This window comes from Lolium rigidum, chromosome 6, assembly GCF_022539505.1.
Source record: "Lolium rigidum isolate FL_2022 chromosome 6, APGP_CSIRO_Lrig_0.1, whole genome shotgun sequence".
Lineage (NCBI taxonomy): Eukaryota > Viridiplantae > Streptophyta > Magnoliopsida > Poales > Poaceae > Lolium > Lolium rigidum.
In genome coordinates this window covers 151,649,363-151,659,964 of record NC_061513.1, presented here as the reverse complement: position 1 = coordinate 151,659,964, position 10,602 = coordinate 151,649,363, and positions in this window count along the sequence as shown.

Here is a 10,602-nt window from a genome sequence, read left to right as displayed (position 1 = left end):
ATGGATCTCCCTGTCTTAGCCCCTTCTTGGTTTGAAAGTATTTGCCCACGTCATCGTTGACTTTAATGGCAACACTCCCTCCCGAGACAAAACTATTGATCAACGCACACCACTCATCAGAGAAACCTTTCATTCTGAGAGTTCTTGGGACTGGAACTGAAAGTGATGGTCTCTACTACCTTGACAATGAACTTGCTCCATTGGCTCTTAGCGCAATGAGTATTTCTACTACCGATGAGTTTCTGTACTGCACTACAGACTTGGGCATCCATCGTTTCAGTCCCTAGGCCGTATGTTTCCTTCTCTATTTACTTCATGCTATAAGGAGAAACTTATATGTGAGGTGTGTGAATTGGCTAAGCACACAAGAACAAATTATCCAAGTAGTGGTGAAAGATGTACTGAGCCCTTCGAGGTAGTACATTCCGATGTTTGGGGTCCTTCAAGAGTAACCTCTCTTCTAGGAGAGCGATGGTATGTGACCTTTATTGATGGATTCATCAGGTGCACTTGGATATATCTTCTTAAGCATAAATCTGAAGTGTTGTCTGCTTTTAAAGATTTCTACACATTGGTGTGTAATCAATATAATGCAAATGTGAAAGTATTCTGGTTAGATAATGGAACCGAATATGTTAATGGGGACTTTGATGGTTTTCTAGCATCTCGTGGCATTATACACCAGACAATATGTGTAAACACAGCTCAGCAAAATAGAGTGGCGGAACGAAAAAATAGACACTTGCTTGAAGTAGCTCGGTCTCTTATGTTCAAGATGAATATACCTAAGTTTCTATGGGGTGAGGCTGTTAAAACTGCAGCCTACTTGATCAACCGTATGCCATCAAGGATTCTAGGCTAAAAAACTCCAGTTGAGTGTATAAGTGGCACTAACTATTTTATTGTGCCACCTAAGATATCTGGATGCACATGCTTTGTGCATGATTACATAAATTCAGTGAGTAAACTTGATCCACAAGCAGTTAGATGTATTTTTGTGGGGTATTCGCCTACGCAAAAGGGATATAGTTGTTGGAGCTCTACCGAAAGAAAATTTCTTGTGAGCATGTATGTCACCTTTCATGAAAAATAACCGTTCTATCCATCAAATGGTACCGATGCCCATCAGATTGATAGTAAGGGGGAGAAATCACATAGGGAGACTAATTCTGAAGGTGCAATATTGATTCCTTTAGTTGATGTATTTCAGCCAAAGAATGGAGCCGAGGGGGAGGAAAATGTAATTGCCGGTGAAGAAGATGAAGCTGGCGATATTTCCCTACATCGTGAAAATATAGACGCAGATGTTGACGCCACGTCACCTGGAAATTCTAGAGCTCCACCTTGCGAGTCTACAACTCTTGATGCAATAGAAAGAAACGTGGATCATGCTTCTGTTCATGAGAACATTTCATCAACAAGGGAACTTGTTTGTGGTAATGCAGGGGAAGAAAATCCTAGAGAACAAGGTACTGATTCTCTTACACCTCCTTTAATTGATCAGCCAATTTCTTTGAGAAAGACTGCAAGAAAAACTAGTGTACCAGAACGATTCAAGGACTATGTAGGCTATAAACGTGATCTGGCAAAGTATGTTAATTATGAGAGGTGTGGATCTACCTTTAAAGGATTTATAGCCTCCTTAGACTCCACCTCCATTCCTAGAAATTGGGAAAATGCTATGAAAGATCCTAAATGGAAAGTAGCCATGTTAGAGGAGATGAGTGCCCTGGAGAAAAATAAAACATGGGAATTGATAGAATTGCCACATGATAAGGAAGCCGTAGGGTGCAAATGGATGTACACAGTTAAGCATAATCCAGAGGGCAAAGTGGAACGATATAAGGCTCGATTAGTGGCCAAAGGTTACTCACGAACATATGGAATAGATTACGAAGAAACATTTGCTCCAGTGGCCAAGATGAATACAATAAGAACTTTGATATCCTGCGCATCTAATCTTAATTGGGATTTATATTAGTTAGACGTTAAGAATGCCTTTCTTCATGGAGACCTTCGTGAAGAAGTTTATATGTGTATATCCCCTCCCCCTAGCTTCAATTCTGCTCAAACTGAAGGCAAAGTGTTGAGATTACATCGCTCCTTGTATGGCTTAAAGCAATCTCCACGAGTTTGGTTTGATCGGTTTCGTAAAGCTGTGATCCAAATGGGTTATAAACAGAGTCATGCTGATCATACTTTGTTTTATAATCGCAGAGGTGATAAACTAGCTATATTGATTGTTTATGTTGACGATATTATCATCACAGGAAATGATGGCTAGGCTGAAAAGGTGTCAAAGGACGAAGCTTTGGGCTAGAATGATGGAAAATAGAAGGTCCCTCTCAAGATTTTCTGGAATTTGATATCGGGGAAAAAAAAGAGAGAGCGAGAGACATGTAGACAAACAGAGAGAGACAAAGGAAGGTGTAACAAAATTTCAAAAGAAAACTTTAAGTTTGTTTTAGAACCATTTTGCAAAGTTTTCCAAAATACTTGTTCTGTGATTTTATTAAATAAGAAAAAGATTGAGGGAGGTTTTTATTAAGCCATATGAGAGGGAGAAACACTGAAATATGGTTTATGAAAATAGTTTTAGTTTTGTAAAACAGGGATGATATGATGCATGATGATGCATAAAACAAAAGCACAAACAAAACTAATAGGTGGTTCTACCCGGGGCCGTTACAGCCCACGTGCTTATTGGGCCGGCCCGTTAGCAGGAAAGTGGGCCCCATAAGCTTATTGGGCGGGCCCGCTAACTCGTTGGGCCAGCCCACCTGCTTTACGGTGGATCCCACATACTAACTGGGCCAGCCCTTTAGCACGATAGTGGCCCCCACAAGCTTATTGGGTCGGCCCACTAACTTGTTGGGCCAGCCCACTTGCTTTATGGTGGACCCCACGTACTAACTGGGCGGGCCCGGGTTACATGAAAGTGGGTCCCACCTGCTTATTGGGTCGGCCCACTATCTTGTTGGCCCAGCTCACTTGCTATATGGTGGATCCCACTTGTTTAATGGGCCGGCCCAATAACAGGAAAGTGGGACCCACCTATGGTTTTTTGGGACGGCACAATAGCTTGTTGGGCCAGCCCACTTGATCTATGGTGGACCCCACTTTCTAAATGGGCCGGCCCGATAGCAGGAAAATGAGACCCACATGCTAATTGGGCCGACCCACTAACTTCTTGGGCCGGCCCACTTGCTTTTTGGTGGACCCCACTTGTTAAATGGGCCGGCCCGATAACAGGAAAGTGGGCCCCACATGTCTAGTGGGCCGGCCCTTTTGCCTGTTGACCGGTCAAACGAGTGCATCGGCCCAGCCCACATGCTTAGTGGGCCAGCCCATTTAAATTTTGACCAGTCAACCTTAGAGGTTAGGCCAGGCCCACGTAACTAATGGACCAGCCCAACTATTTAGTTGACCGGTCAAACTAAGTCAGCTGGCCCGGCCCGCAAACTAAATGGGCCAGCCCGCTTAAGGCGCGACAGGCCTCGTGTGGGCCTACCATCTACCACGGGGTTTCATCCGGTTAACGTCGTTAACTGCCAGTTAACGGCGTGTGCCACGTGTCAGTTTGCATGACATCAGCAGTCAACGGGCTCCCGAAAACACATCTGCAACGGTCAGATTTTCCGTGGCGGAAGGGCGCCCGAACGCGACGGACCGACAAAAACGTGGTAGGACTTTGCCTGACGCGGTTTTGACCACAGAACCCATATCGTCGGGTTAGGCCCATAGGCGACGAAAAATGGCCCTTAGTGGACGATTTTGGGACGTTGTCTATTTGAACTTTTCTTGTAGTGGGACTAGCTATACCGGCCGGGGACGAAAGATTGCTCCTGGACCAAGAGGTTAATGGAGAGATGCATGATGAAAGATGCCAGGGACCAAGGTTCCGGGAGGTTACCACCACCACCACCGCTTACCGGAGCAAATGCGCAACCAGTGCAGCCTCAGCCAAACCGGCAGCAACAGTAGCAAGAAGTTTATCAGGTGGGAAATGACAACGACCAAGCACCACCACCGGCACCTTTGGGCCAGAATGTGTACCTGGATCCGCACTTGTGTTGTGTTGTGTTTGTCACTGAGCCGACAGATAGGCAAAGTGTGCATCGCCGTTCCATGGAAGTGGACGCAGTGATGCCGGCAGTTCCAAAATAGATGTTGTGGTCAGATCAGGAAATTACCTGGTCGTTCAAGGATCACCCAAAGATAATGGCGAATCCGGGCGGACACGCTCTGGTTGTGGACCCAATCATGCATGAGCCAACAACAAGAGTCAAGTTCAGCAAAGTGCTAGTAGACAACAGAAGCAGCATAAACATCATGTACCGGCACACAATGCGTACGCTTGGCATAACCGAAAACATGTTGCAGCCAACTCACACAACGTTCCATGGAATCATTCAGGGCCTGTCATGTTCACCCATGGGAAAAATCCGGGTAGATGTATCATTTGGAGGACGTGACAATTGTCGGGTTGAGAACCTGTGTCAGCGAACAAGGATGAGCGAAGAGAAGATTCTCAACCCAACAATTGTCACGTCCCCCAAATGATACGTCCACCCGGATTTTTCCCATGGGTGAACAGGACAGGCCCGGAACAATTCCATGGAATGTTGTGTGAGTTGGCTGCATGCCTGGCCATGGGCAGCCCGGCCCGAGGCCCAGCCCGAAAAACTCGGGCTCGGGCCCGAAAATGTTGGCCCGATGGTCGGGCCGGGCTTGGGTAGCCCGAACACAATTAACACTACGGCCCGACGGGCTTCATGGGTATTTGGTCGGGCCGGGCTTGGGCCTGATTTTTGCCCGCTAGGCTTTCCTCGGCCCGGCCCAGCCCGAGGCTCGGCCCGAGACATGGCCAGGTATAGTTGGCTGCAGCATGTTTTCAGTTATGCCCAGCGTACGCATAGTGTGTCGGTACATGATGTTTATGCTGCTTCCGTTGTCTACCGGCACTTTGCTGAAATTGGCTCGCGTCGTTGGCCCATGCATTATTGGGTCCACAACCAGAGCATATCCGCCCGGATTTTGGGTGATCTTTGAACGATCAGGTAATTTCCTGATCTGGCCACAACATGTATTTTGGAACTGCCGGCATCACTATGTTCACTTCCATGGAACGGCGATGCACACTTTGCCTATCTGTCGGCTCAGTGACAAACACAACACAGCACAAGTGCGGATCCAAGTACACATTCCGGCCCAAAGGTGCCGGTGGTGGTGCTTGGTCCTTGTCATTTCCCACCTGATGAACTTCTTGCTGCTGCTGCCGGTTTGGCTGAGGCTGCACCGGTTGCGCATTTGCTCCGGTAAGCGGTGGTGGTGGTGGTAACCTCCTGGAGCCTTGGTCCCTGCCAGCTTTCATCATGCCTCTCTCCATTAACCTCTTGGTCTAGGAGCAATCTTTGGTCAGATGGTTTGTTGGTCTTATCGGATTCGGCGTGTGCCAGCGACATGGATGATCCATAGCGGACTCCATGGTGTATTTTTCTTCATTTTGCCACGGTTTCTTTTCAACCCATTGTTTCTTTGGACCCGCCCACGGCTGCGATCTGGTTTTCTGTCTTTGGCTCTCGCTGGCACCGGAATGATCTTGTACCGCGGCCACTTGCTGTGGACCATACCTCCGATCCGGAAAATCCTCTCTTCTTTTGTTGTGCCGGTTGTCCCGGTACTGATCTTGGCGCGGTTGGCTCGTTTGCGCCGGCTCATCTTGTACCGCCGGCTGCATCGGGTCTCCCAACGCATAGTTATCTGCCACTCGAATCATTTCAGCCAAAGTAGTTGGCATGTTTCTCTGCAGCTTCTGCCACAGCGGTGAGCCTCTCTGGCATCCATTGCAGAACCAAGCAATAACGTGTGCTTCTATCACACCTTCGCATGAGTTCCTTGTGGAGTTCCACCGGGTCAAGTAATCCCGGTCTGTTTCATTAGCGCGCTGATGCGGTCTGTTTTGCCTTCGGTACGTGCTGCTGAACTTGCTCACGAAAGCTTTCTCAAAATCAAGCTAGTCGTTTATGTTGCCCTTCGGCAAATTGTTAAGCCAAATGTGTGCCGGTCCTACCAGGAAGGACGGTATGATTCTCACGGCCCAACGCCGGTTTCCTCCGCCTGTCGCGGTTCCTCCGCCACCAGCGACGTACACCGCGGTCACATAGTCTGCAAGCCAATCTTTCGGCTTCGTGGTTCCATCGTATGTTTTTGTGTCACGGGGCAGCTGAAAGTTGCGTACTGGTGGTTCTTCTCTCATGATCCGTGGGCCAAAGCATCGCGGACCCGGAGGACCTTCAGCTTCGATTATCTCGGATAAGTATACTCTGTCCAGCCTGTGCCTCGCATCCCGGTCTGGCAGGCACCTTTCTCCAACACGCTCTCCCAACGGGTTCCGGTAAGCTCCGATTCTTTCTATTCCAGAATCAGCTTCATCATAACGTTCTGGTACCGCGGCTCTTCCCTGCCGGTACCTTGGTGGAGGCATTTCCTCAGCATAAGATGCTCTTGCTGCTTGATAATTTTGTCCGGTTTCATCTTTACCGGCACAAGCGTTTCTGGCATAGCCCTTTCCGGCATAGCCGCGACCTGCCCCTTGGCTTTTTCTACCGGCATCGTGTTGCTCGGCTTGTTGTTTTCTGGCAAGAACCGGATCATACACAGTCATATGTTGTGCATTTGCATCTTTTTCTCTTCTTCTGTCGGGATGGGGGACGATGCCTGCCCATGCGACTTGCTTCCGGCGTTCTTTGTCGAACGCACTGATTTTGACAATGCAGCTGCTTTGTTAATTCTAGCAAGCTCAGCATTTTGTGCCTCAATCTGAACGAGCAATTCTCTTACTCGATCCTGTTGTTTTGCCAAAGCTTCACCGGAAAGCGACTCACACATTTCTACTGCAGCATTAGCAGCTTTTATCGTTTTATCCGGACTGCTGTACTTAGGTTTTTCTACGATGCTCAAAGATACCGACGTACTTTTTCTGGCAAGAACCTCCCGGCGCGAATCCTGATCTAGATTGCAACCTCTAAGACGGTTTTCCGCTACTCTAGCAGGCTGAGCGCTAACGGAAGCAAAGCCATGGGCAGCGTTGTACTCACGTAGGGTTAGGTTCAGCTCACGCTGTGCCCTGATGATGTCCGCTCCTCCGGAGTGCAGCTTCTGCCGCTGCGCCTCTAGCTCAGCTTGAACCGCAGCGGGGTCGATGTTCTGCGCGATGGGCGTTGCCAACATGCTCATGGCCGCTTGGAGTGGGGTTTCCGGCGGTGCAGCAGACGTTCCGCCGATGAACTTGTCGCGCTCGGTCAGTGGTTTGGTCGGACGGGCGGACTTGGCCTGTCCCACGCCCTCCACGGCAGCTTCTTTGCCGGTGTCGCCTACGCCAGCCATCAGCACCTCCACGCTGCCGGCGGTGCAGCCGACGCGCAGCCCACGAGTAGCAGAAGATCTTGGCGGGTCCGGCGCCACCAGCACCAGCGAGAGGTACTGGCGCTCCGGAACGGTGCCGAGGTAGATGCGGTGGCTGCCGAACTCGATGATGCGGTCGTTCTTGGGAAACTTACCGTCGTTGGCGACGCAGCCCGCGTTGTCGTTGACGAAGTCCAACGAGCCGAGGCACTGGACGAGCCCAGACACCACGCGCTCGCCGGAGATGGTAAGGAGGCCCGCCCGAATATGAACTTCAGCAAGCGCAGCTGCTGGCCCCATGGTGGGCGCCAACTATCATCGTGGTGAACAGACATATGCCATGGGATGGCTTAAGTTGGGGCCGAATGTGCCTAGAGGATTCGGGAGAGGATTTTGGTAACACGAGTGATGGTTTGGGAAGGAATTCCGGTATCTTATTGGATGAACTTGGCCTTGGCCAGAGGTTGAAGAAGGTACGGACTACAAGGTGAGCACCTTTATCCCGCTCTACTTCTCTCTAAAGCCTAATGTTGTGTCGAGTGAATCCTCCCGCGCAGGGGTGTGCCCCCTCTCCTTATATAGGGGATAGGGTGGCTTACAGGGGAAGAAACCCTAATGGCATCTTTGATGACCTAGGCTACTTTATAAAGCTTCTTTGGTCTTGATGACACCGGCCTTCTCTTTAATCAGGAAGAGATGACCTCTTTCGGTAGCTTTTACGTCATCCTCTGCTTTGGCTTCAGAGCTTCGATTAAAGCTGATGTGCTTCGCTCATCCTTGTCCTCTAGTCCTTGAGGGGATCTTTGACCAGAATGCCGACATGCTACAGTTGAGCTTATGCCAGTACTCCGGCATCTTCTCGAGTTTACCGTATTCCGGTATACCCCTTCTGGGATACCGGTATACTTTCACTTGGCTGTAAACAACTTAACTTGGCTATCCGGATTAATCTTTAAACCGGTATCTTGATAGCTAAAACAAGGCAAGTTTACCATACCTTTGGCCTACCGGGGGCCATCCCCCCAACAATCGGGGAACCATCAGCCAGCAGCGTCCCTCAACTTTTAAAATGTAAACTCAAACATAAGGGATTGAAAAAAATGCAAGAATCTCGCAATATCACGGGTAAAAAAATCAAGATATCTCAAGTTTCTCGTACAAGGAGGCTGACATCTCGGACCATCAGCCAGCAGCGTTAGCTTTCCTCAAAGTTATAACAAGGTAAAAATTAAACAGAGGGGATAAAAAAGCAAGTATCCCGCAATATCATGGGTAATTTTTTTCAAGATATCTCAAGTTTATTATAAAGGGAGGCTGACATCAAGGACTCCAAAACTACTCAAGTTTTTTGTACAGAGAGGCTCGCATCGAGGGCCCATCGGGCAGTAGCGTCCCTCAACCTTTATAAAAATGCAAAATCAAACGGAAGTCATCAAAAAAAAGCAAGTATCCCGCAATATCAATGGTAAAAATAATCGATATATCACACCTTTCTTGTACCTAGAGGCTGACACTAGGGACCCATCATCCTGCCACGTCAACAAGGCGGCATGTGATCGAAATAAAAATTCAAGTAGGTAGGAAATCACGGGTTTAAAAAAATCCAAGAAAGGAAAAATTACCGTTCAAAGAGGCTGACATATGGGACCCATCTTGCAGCATCGTCCTCATCATTAACAAGATGGCAGGAGATTGAAATAAAAAGCCAACTATCCAGAAATCTGGGGTCAAAATTAATCCAATAAAGAAATGTTTATTGCACATAGAGGCTTACATATGAATCCCATGAGCCAACAGCCACCTCAACCTTAACAAGGCGGTAGGAGATCCAAAGAAAAAGTCAATTTGATAGAAATCGAGAGTGAAAAAAATCCAAAAAAGAAAACATTTATCGTTCACAGAGGATGACATGTGCGACCCATTTTACACCGGCGTCCCCAACGTTAACAAGACGACAGGGGATCCAAAGAAAAAAACAAAGTAGCCAGAAATCAGAGGTGAAAAAATCCTAGAAGTGAAAGGTTTACCATTCAGAGAGGATGACATGTGAAACCCATGAGTCAGCAGCGTCTTCAACGTTTCAAAGGTTGTAGGAGATCCAAAGAAAAAGGCAAGTAGCCCGAAATTAGGGATAAAAATAAATCTAAGAAATGAAACATTTGTAGTTCAGAGAGGCCGACATGTGGGACCGATCTACCAGCAACGTCCTCAACGTTAACAAGGCGGCAGGGGACGGAAAAAAACGCGAAGTAACCAAATATCAGGTACCAAAAATAATCCAAGAAAAGAAACTTTTGTTTTACATAGAGGTGACATATGGGTCCCATTTTGCAGGAGCGGCATCAACATTTTGAAGGCGGCATGGGATCGAAAGAAAAAAGTCAATTAGCTGAAAATCAGGAGGTCAAAAAAATCCAAGAAATAAAACATTTATCTTTCGGAGAGGATGACATGCGGGACCCATAAGACAACAACTTAAACGGCTCGATCGGAGAACGTGAACGAGATGGCGCGGTCGAAAAAAACAACGCTAGAGATGTTGTCATCTGGGCCCTATAGCCTAGGGGTGCTGGTTTGTGTTGACTTGGCCGACGCACCCGAGAATTCAACATGCACCACGTATCGGCCACCATGCGCGACATTTTTCACGATTCTATGGTGCTATATGGCCTCAAAAATGAGGGAAAAAATGTTTCAAGATGCACCACAGAAAGAGCAAAGGTCGTCGGGATGGTGCAACAACAACCACGGTCGCACTTGAAATTCGTCGCTCATGGCAACTTTTCTTGTAGTGGTGAAAGGCAAAGGGGGGTGGATGTACGCCACGCCCATTATTGTTGCAGCCAGAGCACTACCCGATGTAGATGACGTTGAAGGTGATTCCGACTTGGTTGTGGATATGGTACCCGCAAAATTTCCGGGGCGCGGGTTGCGTTTAAATTAGCGGGCGCTGGCTCGTTGAAGTCGTCGGTGTGGACGCCACTGTTCGAGACACGCGTATATGTGACCGATGTACTTCGTTCAAGCTGACCACGGTCTATGGCCCATCCGACCACGGCGAGAAGGAGTCCTTCCTTACGGAAGTTACCGCCGCCAAGCCCGCGGACGACTCCATGTGGCTTATCATCGGGGATTTCAATCTTATATATCGGGCAGAAGACAAGAACAACGACAACCTGGACTTCTGGCTAATGG